We start from the raw sequence: 11,246 nt of genomic DNA, 5'->3' as shown, positions 1-11,246 counted from the left end.
CCTAGGGAGGCAGGCAGGCAAGCAGGCAGGCCTGGGCTATATAAGAAAGGTAACTGAATGGAAGCTGGGAAGCAAGTCAGTAAGCAGTGTTCCTCCATGGTCTGTGCTTCACTTCCTGTCTCCAGGTTCCTGATTGACTTCCCTTGATAATAAACTGTGAGCTGTAAGGTAAAATAGACCCTTTCCTTCCCAAGTTGACTTTGTCAGTGTTTCATTACAACAATAGGAAGTAGCTAGGACAGGCAGTCATTGAAGCTGTTGCTCGCAGGCTGCTCTGTTCCCGGGAAATGCGCCCCCACAAGAAAGTATGTATGTAAGTGTATCTGTGTCATACAGTGTCCATGGAGGTCAGAAGAGGGCGTCGGTAAAATAGACCCTTTCCTTCCCAAGTTGACTTTGTCAGTGTTTCATTACAGCAATAGGAAGTAGCTAGGACAGGCAGTCATTGAAGCTGTTGCTCTCAGGCTGCTCTGTTCCCGGGAAATGAGCCCCCACAAGAAAGGATTCAAAGATAAAAGTCCTCTTTTTAAAATATTTTATTATTTTTACTTTATGTGTATGAATATATTGCCTGCATGTATGTAAGTGTATCTGTGTCATACAGTGCCCATGGAGGTCAGAAGAGGGCGTTGGGTTCCCCTGGAACTGGAGTTATGGATGGTTGTTAGCCACCATGTGGGTGGTTGCTGGGAATCGAACCCAGATCCTCTGCAAGAGCAGCCAGTGCTCTTAACTGCTGAGCCAACTCTCCAGCTCCTGTGGTGGAATATGTTTTTAAATGGTCCACACACACACACACACACACACACACACACACACACACGCACACGCACACAACATAGTCATTCTTACTAAGCTTTGTCCTTATCTCCGATATAATAAACGTCACAAAGAACTGAACGGAGAGACCTTGTCTCAAAAATAATAATACTAAGGTGGAAGCCAGGGGTGGTTGCACACACCTTTAATCCCAGCATTCAAGAGGCAGAGGCAAGCAGAGCTTTGTGAATTTGAAGCCAGCCTGGTCTACATTTGAGTTCCAGGCCAGCCAGGCTGTATAGTAAGACCCTGTCTCAAAAAACAATAATAATGATAATAAATAATAAATAAGGTGGAAAGCAATTGAAGAAGACACCAAACAGTGTCCATATGCATGCATACCTGTGCACACCTGTATACACAAACACACACACACACACACACAGTCATTCTTACTAAGCTTTGTGCTTATCTCCGATATAATAAACGGCACAAAGAACTGAACGTAGAAGAAATTCACAAAGAGGAACCCTAGGAGATGTGCATAAAAATGCTCCTAAATTGACAAGAGAGAGAAAAGGACAGAGCTGAGGACCAGAATAGATAGGTAGATGATAGAATAAAAAGAGATCATATAGATACAGATAGATAAATAGCAGATAGACACAGATGATGGTGATGATGATGATGAAGATAGAGATAGATGATAGATTGATGATAGGTAGAGATAGATAGATAGATAGATAGATAGATAGATAGATAGATAGATAGACAGATAGATAGATAGATAGATAATTGATGGGAAGATAAATGGTGTATGGATAGATTGATGGATGGATAGTTAGCTAGGCAGACAGGCACTATAGCTAATCTTGATTATCAACTTGATGGAAGTTAGTGAGGAAACTCTGGATGTGTGTGTGAAGGTGTTTCTAGCAAGGGTTACCTAAGAGGGGAAGACCCACCCTGAATGTGGGCTGGTTACACAGAACCTGGGGGCTCATACAGAAAGGGAAGGAGAAGCCAACAGCTATAGGCATCTTTCTCTGCTTCCTAGCCTCCTGGTAGAAGCTGCTCTGTTCAGCCACATTCTCTTTATGATGGACTAAAACCTCTGTACTGGTGAGCCACAATAAATAATTCCTCCCTTTGGGGCTAGAGAGACGGCTCAGCAGTTAAGAGCACTGACTGCTCTTGCAGAGGACCTGGGTTTGCTTCCCAACACCCACATGGCAGTAACAACCTCCAATTCCAGGGGATCCAAAACCCTCTTGTGACCTGCAAGGGAACTGCACGATACAGGTGCACTTATATACATGCAGGCAATACACTTATACACATAAAATAAAAATAATAAATAAAATATTCTTTTAAAAAAGAATTCTGCCAACAAATGTTGGAGATAATGTGGAGAAAGAAGAATCTTATTTACAAATTAATGCAGCCTTTCTAGAAATCACAAGGAAGGACAGAGCTCAGGCAAAAGTTGTGGAAGAGGAAATAAAGCTAATTGTTTTTCTAGTTTCAACTTTTCTTTTTTGTAGTAGATAAGTGTATTTAAAATGTAATTGATAGTGAAAGTATAAAACTGTAAGCAAAACTCCATGACTTCAAATTGGTCTTTCTAACTGTATAGAAGTTCGTTGCGATGTATGGTTTGGGACTGCACAAATATTTGAGTGGCTATGTTAATCTAGCTCTATGATGTTTTTATTTGTGAGTTCATTACAATAAAGTGATTAAAAATAAAGTCCTTTAATAAAAGAAAGAGAAGGAAGGAAGGAAGGAAGGAAGGAAGGAAGGAAGGAAGGAAGGAAGGAAGGAAGGAAGGAAGGAAGGAAGGAAGGAAGGAAGGAAGGAAGGAAGGAAGGAAGGAAGGAAGGAAGGAAGGAAGGAAGGAAGGAAGGAAGGAAGGAAGGAAGGAAGGAAGGAAGGAAGGAAGGAAGGAAGGAAGGAAGGAAGGAAGGAAGGAAGGAAGGAAGGAAGGAAGGAAGGAAGGAAGGTAAAAGAAAGAGAAGGAAGGAAGGAAGGAAGGAAGGAAGGAAGGAAGGAAGGAAGGAAGGAAGGAAGGAAGGAAGGAAAGAAGGAAGGAAGGAAGGGAAGAAGGGAAGAAGGAAGGGAAGGAAATGCTTCATAGATATGCCCACAGGTCAATCTGACTGAGACAATTCCTCAGTTGAGGGTCCCTCTCCCAAGATGTTTCTAGTTCGTGTCAAGTTCACAAATACTAATCAGCACAGTTTATGCCATCTTTATGTATGATTTATCTCATCACAATTAAATATATGTAATTAGATATGTGTGTTTATACCTGGGCACAGAGCCACATGCCTTTAATCCCAGAATTTAGGAGGCAGGTAACTCTTTGTGAGATTGAGGCCAGCCTGGTCTATATAGCGAGTTCCAGGACAGCTGGGGCAACACGGAGACCCTGACTAAAAGAAAAAACAAAAATATATATGCAGAAATAAATATCAATGGAGACATGTCTATAAGGTTCTGAGTAATAGAATCAATACTCAAGAACACTGCACCTTCAGTGGGTATGGTAACACATGCCTGTAATTCCAACATGTAGGAGGTGGAGGCAGGAGGATCAGGAGTTCAAGGTCATCATAGCAAGCTTGAAGCCAGCCTGGCTGGGTATATGAGATCTTGTCTTAACACAAACTCCCCTCCCCCCACAAAAAGAATGGACAGAGCTGGGGACAGAAGCATCACCCTGCTTTTCTGCCTCCTCTGAAAAAACCTGGGAAGCGTCTGTTGTCTGGGGTGATATAAGCTTTACCCGCCCCTGTTGTCCCTTCCAGATTGTCTTCTTTGCACTTTTTTTTTTAAGTATGTGAGTGGTTTTGCCTACATGTATCTATGTGTACCATGTGCATGTCATGCTAATGGAGGCCAGAAGAGGGCATTGGATCCCTGGAACTGGACTTACAGACAGTTGTGAGCCACCATGAGGGTGCTGAGAACAGAACGTGGGTCCTCTTCAATAACAGCTAGTGCTCTTAATGACTGAACCATCTCTTCAGCCCCGGCACTTGACTTTTTGTTTCTTCCTCATATCAAAAGTAAAAACTACAGCTGCCCAGAAAAAGAAGAAGATAGAGTCAGGGGAACTGCTAATAACAGAAATCTTGTGGCTTTATCTCTCACAATAATTAACATCATAGGGTACCCAGTTTCTAAAGCTTGGCCCATAGCTTCCCCAAACAGACAAGTCACGCTTTTATTTATCATCGAATTCTCAAATGCTCTGGTCAAGCAGAGTTATTTGCAGTCAGGACTGGAAATCGGACATTTACCAGGTGAAACGGTAAAACTCACTCCATTTCTCTCTAGCTGACTGTTGCTTCACCCTGTGGTTTGCCCAGCCTTTCCCACTGCAGCCAGCCAGGCAGAACATCTCATGCAGGCAGTTTCAGGGAGGACATTGTTTCTACAATACTGGGATGCTTACAAGTAGCCAGGTAGCATGTCCAGTCATGTCCTTCCTCCCAGCTACACCTGCATCTCTATGGAGCCCATTGTTTCTACAATTCTGAGAAACGTATTCTTTTCCTTATCTAAACTTACTGTTAACTGAAAACTTCTTTGTTAATGGATCTGCCCCTGGTCTGGTATAACTACGGTGAACTGACATAACTATGGCTATTGATTTTGCCCCTGGCATGATATAATTGTGGTTTTAAGCTTTATAAACCTTGCCCTGCTTCTCCTCAGGGTTGAGAGTTCTTTTGGACATTAGCCCCCTCGCTGCTGAAGGACTCAACCATCACCAGTGACTATCCAGTCACTAGTTCAACCATCACTACACACAGTGGCCAGAAGAGGATGTTGGATCCCCTGGAGCTGGAGAGGAAGGTGGTCATAAGCTGCTCAGTGTGGGTGCTGGGAACTGAATTCAGGTCCTCTGCAAGAGCAGTACTTGCTCTTAAATGAAGAGCCATCTCTTCAACCCCATGCCAGCAAATCTTAACAAAACATTGCTGACATAGCCTGTACTACATACTTTTTTTGCTTTTTTAAATTTCTTTATGTGTATGTGTATATTGCACGCATGTATGCAAGTGCACCTGTGTCATGCACTGTCTGAGAGGACAGAAGAGGACATTGAATTCCCCTGGAACTGAAGTTACAGATGGCTGTTAGCTGCCAGGTGGGTGCTGGGATTCTAACCTGGTTCTTCTGCAAGAAAAGCCAGTGCTCTTAACCACTGAGCCATCTCTCCAGCCCCACATTATTATTTTTTAAATTTTATGTGTATGACTATTTCACTTGCATGTATGTAAGTTACCTGAGGAGGCCAGAAGAGGGCATCAGAATTCCAGAAACTAGAGTTTTGGGTGGTTGTTACCTGCCACATGGATGTTGGGAACCAAATTCAGTTCCTCTGGAAGAGCAGCTAGTGCCCTTAGGCACTGAGACTCTCTCCAGCCTCCCGCATGCATCATTATTAATTGCACAGTTCGTTAGTGGGAGTTTTAGTTAGCTAGTCACTGGACACAATAGTGAGTAAGAGGTGAACGGTCAGCAAGCGTCCTGGTAGCACGTGAATAACACACACGGATGCACAATCCAGGAAGAGTTAATGAGGGGGGGGATTTGCAAAGGGAAGGGCAGACTTAAGGAAAATCAAAGAGCGGGTGGGGCAGGACTAATGACAGCAGAAAGCCCTTACCACATCTAACTAGAGCCCAGCAGGGCTGAAGCATGGATTCATGGGCAGGTGGGGTGGATCTGAACACAGAGCAGACCCAACCAGAGGCACCTTCAGAAAGGCTAGGTGCAGGGTGGGCAGGCTCATGACTTATGGAGAGGCATGGGTACCTGGAAGAAAGAAAAGTGACTTGCTCATTTCCTTGCCTATTTCTTCCTCAGTGCCCACCATGGCCTGACTCCCACCCCACCCTAAACAGCCTCTGGAATGGCTGGCTGGGGTAGAGATACCAAGGAGCTCTTCTGGTCGAGAGAGATGCTGAAAGTGGGTTTTCAAGCCAGCGACACCTCTACTTCAAAGACATTTATATCGAGAGCAGGCCACAGAGCCACCAGGGCTACACTGGGTCCCCAGAGGACACTGCAGACCACAGCACACCAGGCTTCTCAAATCCCTTCTGCCTCTATCATCTGACATTCTCCTCCCAGTAATCCCGTGAGCCATTTGCTCATCACACATAAGCCTGGGGCCAGACAGCTTCTCAAAAACCATCCCTTTCAAGCTCTGGGTTTTGGGGGATTTTTTTGTTTGGTTTTTTTTTAGCTTTCCTGGAATTTTTTTTAAAGCTGCTTTTCCATTTGAAATCTATTTTAGGATTATCTTCTGTAAATTTCTCCAGTAAAAGTCTCTTCTCGGTTCTTTATTTTAGCCAAGAAAGCGTTCTTTGGTGCCAGAATTCATTGGCTAGCTCACTGCAAGACCAAAGGGATAGATAGAAAAGCTGCCCCATTTCAGTCCATCTTTTTACATCCCACCTGCCTGTCAATGAATTCTCTAGAGACCGGGCTTTGATCTCCATAGCAAAGAAGATGACACAGACACACCCTCAGCAGCATCAGAGCTTAGAGTGCGCCTTGCTCAGCTACAATTCAACTGATGCTTGTGGGATATGTGTGCTGAGGAAGGCTCAGGACCATGGGCAGGGGGCTGCAAAGATCGCGAGGCGCCGGCAGCCCCAGCGGGCTTCCCAAGCAGCAGGCAGAGGCCCATAAAACCAACCATAACACAGTGTAGCAAGTGATATACACCAGGGGTTGGGCATGACCAGCTGTGACTGGAGGACGAGGGGAGGCTTCCCAGACGAGGCGAAACAGAGATGCTCAGAAGATGAACGGCTTTTTACAGGGAGGAGAGCTAGAACGAACACTTAGAAGACACCTCCCCACCTCTGGGCTTCATACCCAAGTAGGATGGAGTACACTTGGAATCCAAGAACTAGGCTGGAGGCAGAAGCAGGGGGACTGAGAATTTAAGGCCAGCATGAGCTACAGAGAGAGTTCAAGTCCAAGCCTGGGCTACATGGTAAGAATGTGTCTCAAAAGCCAAGGGTGGGGGCTGAAGAGATAGCTCAGTGGTTAAGAGTACTGGCTGCTCTTGCAGAGAACTCGGTTTCAGTTCCTACCACCCACATCATAGCTAACACACATCCTTACTCCAGTTCCAGGGACTCTGACACACTTTTCTGGCCTCCACAGGTACAAGGCTTGCATGTAGTGCACTCACATACATGCAGGAAAACACCCGTACACATGAAAAATAAAAATTAAAAATTAATTTTAAAAACCAAGGAAGATGGGCGAGTGAGACAGCTCAGTAGGTAAAGGCACTTGTTGCCAACCCTGACAACCTGAATTTGATCCCCAGGACCAACATGGTAGAAGGAGAGAACAGACTCCCTGCAAGTTGATCTCTGTTCTCAATACATGTGCTGTGGCAGGCACGCACCTGCGTGAGCGCGCGCATGCACACACACTCTTAAGTAAAATGCAATTTAAAAATAAATGCCAGGTATGGTAGCCCACACCTCTAATCCCAGCACTCGAGAGGGAGAGGCAGGTGGAGCTCTGTGAGTTCAAGGCCAGCCTGGTCTACACAGTGAGTTCCAGGCCAGCTGGGGCTACAAGGAGACCCTGTCTAAAAAGGACAAAAAAAATCCTGTTTAAAAAAAAAAAAAAAAAAAAAAAAACCATGCATGTGCTTCAGCTCCTGGGCCCCTCAGCCCTTTCTCACGCTGGGGACATGGCCCTTTTCGGGGACAGAGACCATTTGGTTTGGCTCCAAACAAGTACCTGACCCAGCCTCATGCCCAAGATGCTCCAGTGCTGCTGATGCACAATGCCCCGCCCCACCAAGAAGAAGCTTCTAGAAGATGCTGCCTCATGCCCCTCCCCAGCCTCCACTTTCACCAGCCCATCACTGGATAAATTAGTCCCCATCCCATTAATTGACTTACTCCCAGAAGAGTCCAGCAAAGACAGAAATACTGATGCTCAGCCTTCAGACCACCCCAGTCTCCAGTCTCCGACCCCTGAGCCCACCTCTCTTCAACTCCCTTACACTACACCAAGATTCACCTCAAGCCTGTGGCAGCAGTGAACATCCACACACATGCATATGTAATGTAGCCCCAAATACGTGCCCATGCAATAGACATGTATACAGACCCAACATATTAATGTACATGTGTAATGTACACAGAACTCCAAACACAATGCATTCAGCTACTTTGTCACAGCAGTGTGAAAAAGCAACACACAAGACACACATGGACACAAAATACACATGTGCAAGATATATATAAAAACACACAGGGTCGGCAAGAGGTCTCAGCAGGGAAAGGTGCTTGCCACTAAGCCTGATGACATGAGTTCAATCCCCAGGACCGGCATGGTGGAAGGAGAGAACTGACTCCTGCAAGTTGTCCTCTGACCTCCACGTATGCACCACAGTATACCCTCTCCACCTCTACATACATACATAAATTAATTAATGTAAAAATAAACCACACTGGTACATGCACCACACATACAGACAGAAAACACATATGAACACAATACATATAACAAACATATACAAACACAGATACAAACATATACACAGCCAGGTGTGATGGTTCACTGAGGAGACTGAGGCAGGAAGACCATGGAGTCAAGGCCAACCTGAGCTACCCAAGACCCTGTCTCAAAAATCATGATAGTTATAATAAGGACCCCAGTTTCTGGCATGTTGCTCCTGTAACTGTTATCTCAGTTCCCACTGGTAATGACCTTGAAAGAGAATAAGTGATTGAGCTGAGAGAGCCAACAGGCAGCAAAGTCAGAGTCCAACTCCAATCCCTCACCTTCCAAACCCCGCATCTTTACCCAATTGACTCACAAATTCTAAGGCTGAATGAAGACCGTGAAGATTAAAGGACACTCCCTGCCCCCAACCTTTCTGTAAATGCTCCAAATTCAGGGTTGTGGCACCCACAGTCAACCAGTCACGAGTCAACAGCAAGACAACAGAAAACAGCTTCTAATTTGGGAATCTCAATGACCCACTCTGTGGTCACTGTCAAGAACCAGCCACTGATTGCACAGTTTCTTCCAGGCTCAGTCTGGTCTGCAGTTGCAGTTCCACAGAAGTTTCAATGTGACCTCATGTGGTGGGGAGGAGGGCAGAGATGGGGGTATCCTGCCAAGTGGAAGGGTATAATCCAACAATGGGCAGTAACCACGGGGCATCTTGGCGCCATCTGGTGCCAGTGGAGAGGAGGCTGCAGCACATTAGTGATCTGTTCCCTGAAATCCGTGAGTAAAGTTAGACAAACGATCAATGGAACTGTAAAGAGCCCAGAAATAGATTCAAACATGGTCAGTTAATTGATTTTCAACCAAGACAACAAGGCAATTCAACAGAGAAACAGCCATTTCTAGGGCTTGAGCGATGGCGCATTTGTGAAAGTGCTTACTATGTAAGCATGAGGACCTGAGCTTGATCCTTGGCGCATTCAGAAAAAGCCAGATGCGGTGACGCACACTTGGAATCCAGGTGCTGGGGAGGCAGAAACATGAGGATCCCTGGGGCTTGCTAACCAGTCAGCCTAACCAAAATTCACAGGCCCCAAGTCCCAGTGACAGACCCTGTCTCAAGAAAAACAAAACCATCAAGAGTGGGGGCTGGACAGATGGCTCAGCAGTTGATTGCACTGCTCTTCCAGAGGACTCAGGTTCAATTCCCAGTACCTACATGGTGGCTAACGACCATCTGTAACTCCAGTTCCAGGGGATCCAACGCCCTCTTCTGACCCCCACAGGCAACACACAGCATGGTTGCACTTACATACATGTAGGTAATACACTAGTGCACATAAAATAATAAATAATTTAAGAAACAAGACAGACAGCGCCTGAAGAACCACACCTGAGGTTGTCTCTGGCCTCAATATTCATGCGCACACATGTGCACACAAATGCAAACACACACACACACACACACACACACACACACACTCCTTGACAAAGCTACACATAGTGGCACACAAGTGAAATCCCAGCACTTAGAAGACTGAAGCAGGAGGAGAGTGAGTTTCAAACCAGCCTGGGTTACAATTGTGAGACTCTCTAAATTAAGTAATTAAATGAAAATTTAAGAAATAGGGCTGAGGGGCTGCGGAGATGGCTCCTTGGGTAAGGCACTTGCTAAACATGTGAGGATCTGAGTTCAGCTCCCCAGAACTCACATAAAGTCAGACATGGTAGCACATGTCTGCAGTCCCAGAACTCTCATGGCAAGACGAAGGTGAAGATAGACTCCCTGGAAGCCTGTGGGCCAGCTAGCCTGGTCTATGCGGCAGTGAACAGCTAGAGACTGTGTCCTAAAATGGGGAAGGTAAGAACCAATATCCAAAGTTGGCCTCTGACTTCCAAGTTCATGCCATGTGAACACCCACACTCACACCCACAATCACACACATATACATCATACACACACCACACAAAGGTTTTAAAAGCTATAGTGCTAAGAATACTGAATAAGTGAACCTTGACCTCTTTTTCACACTCATCCACAGAAATTAATTCATTGACTGATTTAAAGTGATCACTGGGGGGCTGGCTGGAGAGATGGGTTAGCAGTTAAGAGCACTTGCTGTTCTTGCAGAAAACCCGGGTTCAAATCCCAGCACCCATATGGTAGCTAAGAACTCTAGTTCCAGGGGATTGGATGCCCTTTTCTGACCTCCTCGGGCATTGCACAACACGGGTGCACTTACACACATACAGGCAATACACTCATAAAATAATAATAAAAACAAAATATTTTTTAAATGATCACAGATCTAAACATAAAAGACAGAACCGTAAAGGATTTTAGGAAGAACGAAGACACAAGAAGATATCTCTGTATCTTAAAGTCAGCAAATACTTTCTTTTTTTGTAAAGAAGATGGCCTATGTGAGACGGAGGTCAGCTTGGTCTTATGTAGTAAGTTCAAGGCCAGCTGGGACTACAGGGAGACTGCCCAGGAACAACGAAACGTTAACCCGTGCATGGTGGTATTCATCTGTAATCCCTGCTCAAGAGGCCAAGGTAGAAGGATTGAGAGATCCAGGCCAGAGGCGTCTTTGCTTTTTTTAAAAATGTGCATATATGTATGAGGGGTGTGTGTGTGTGTGTGTGTGTGTGTGTGTGTGTGTGTTTGCATGCGTGTTGGTGCATGCGAGTGAGGGGTACATGTGCATGTGCCAGTTGCCCCAGGAACTTCCTGTGTCCACATTCTGAACATTAGTTACAGGACAACTAGGTGGCCAGCCCAGATTTTATGTGGGTGCTGGGGATCCGAACTCCAGTCCTCATGCTTGCAAGGCAAGCACTTTATCCACTGAGCCATCCAGCCCCTCTTCTTGGCTTCTTCACAGCACTTAGAATTATGCCTTCTCTGGATAAACCATGTTCAGACAGAAAGATGAACCTTAGGCAGCAAGCACATCAGTATGTGTCAAACA

This window comes from Nannospalax galili, unplaced genomic scaffold, assembly GCF_000622305.1.
Source record: "Nannospalax galili isolate Female #2095 unplaced genomic scaffold, S.galili_v1.0 scaffold634, whole genome shotgun sequence".
Classification (NCBI taxonomy): domain Eukaryota; kingdom Metazoa; phylum Chordata; class Mammalia; order Rodentia; family Spalacidae; genus Nannospalax; species Nannospalax galili.
The sequence above is the reverse complement of the archived record's forward strand: the minus strand, read 5'-3'. Positions refer to the sequence as shown.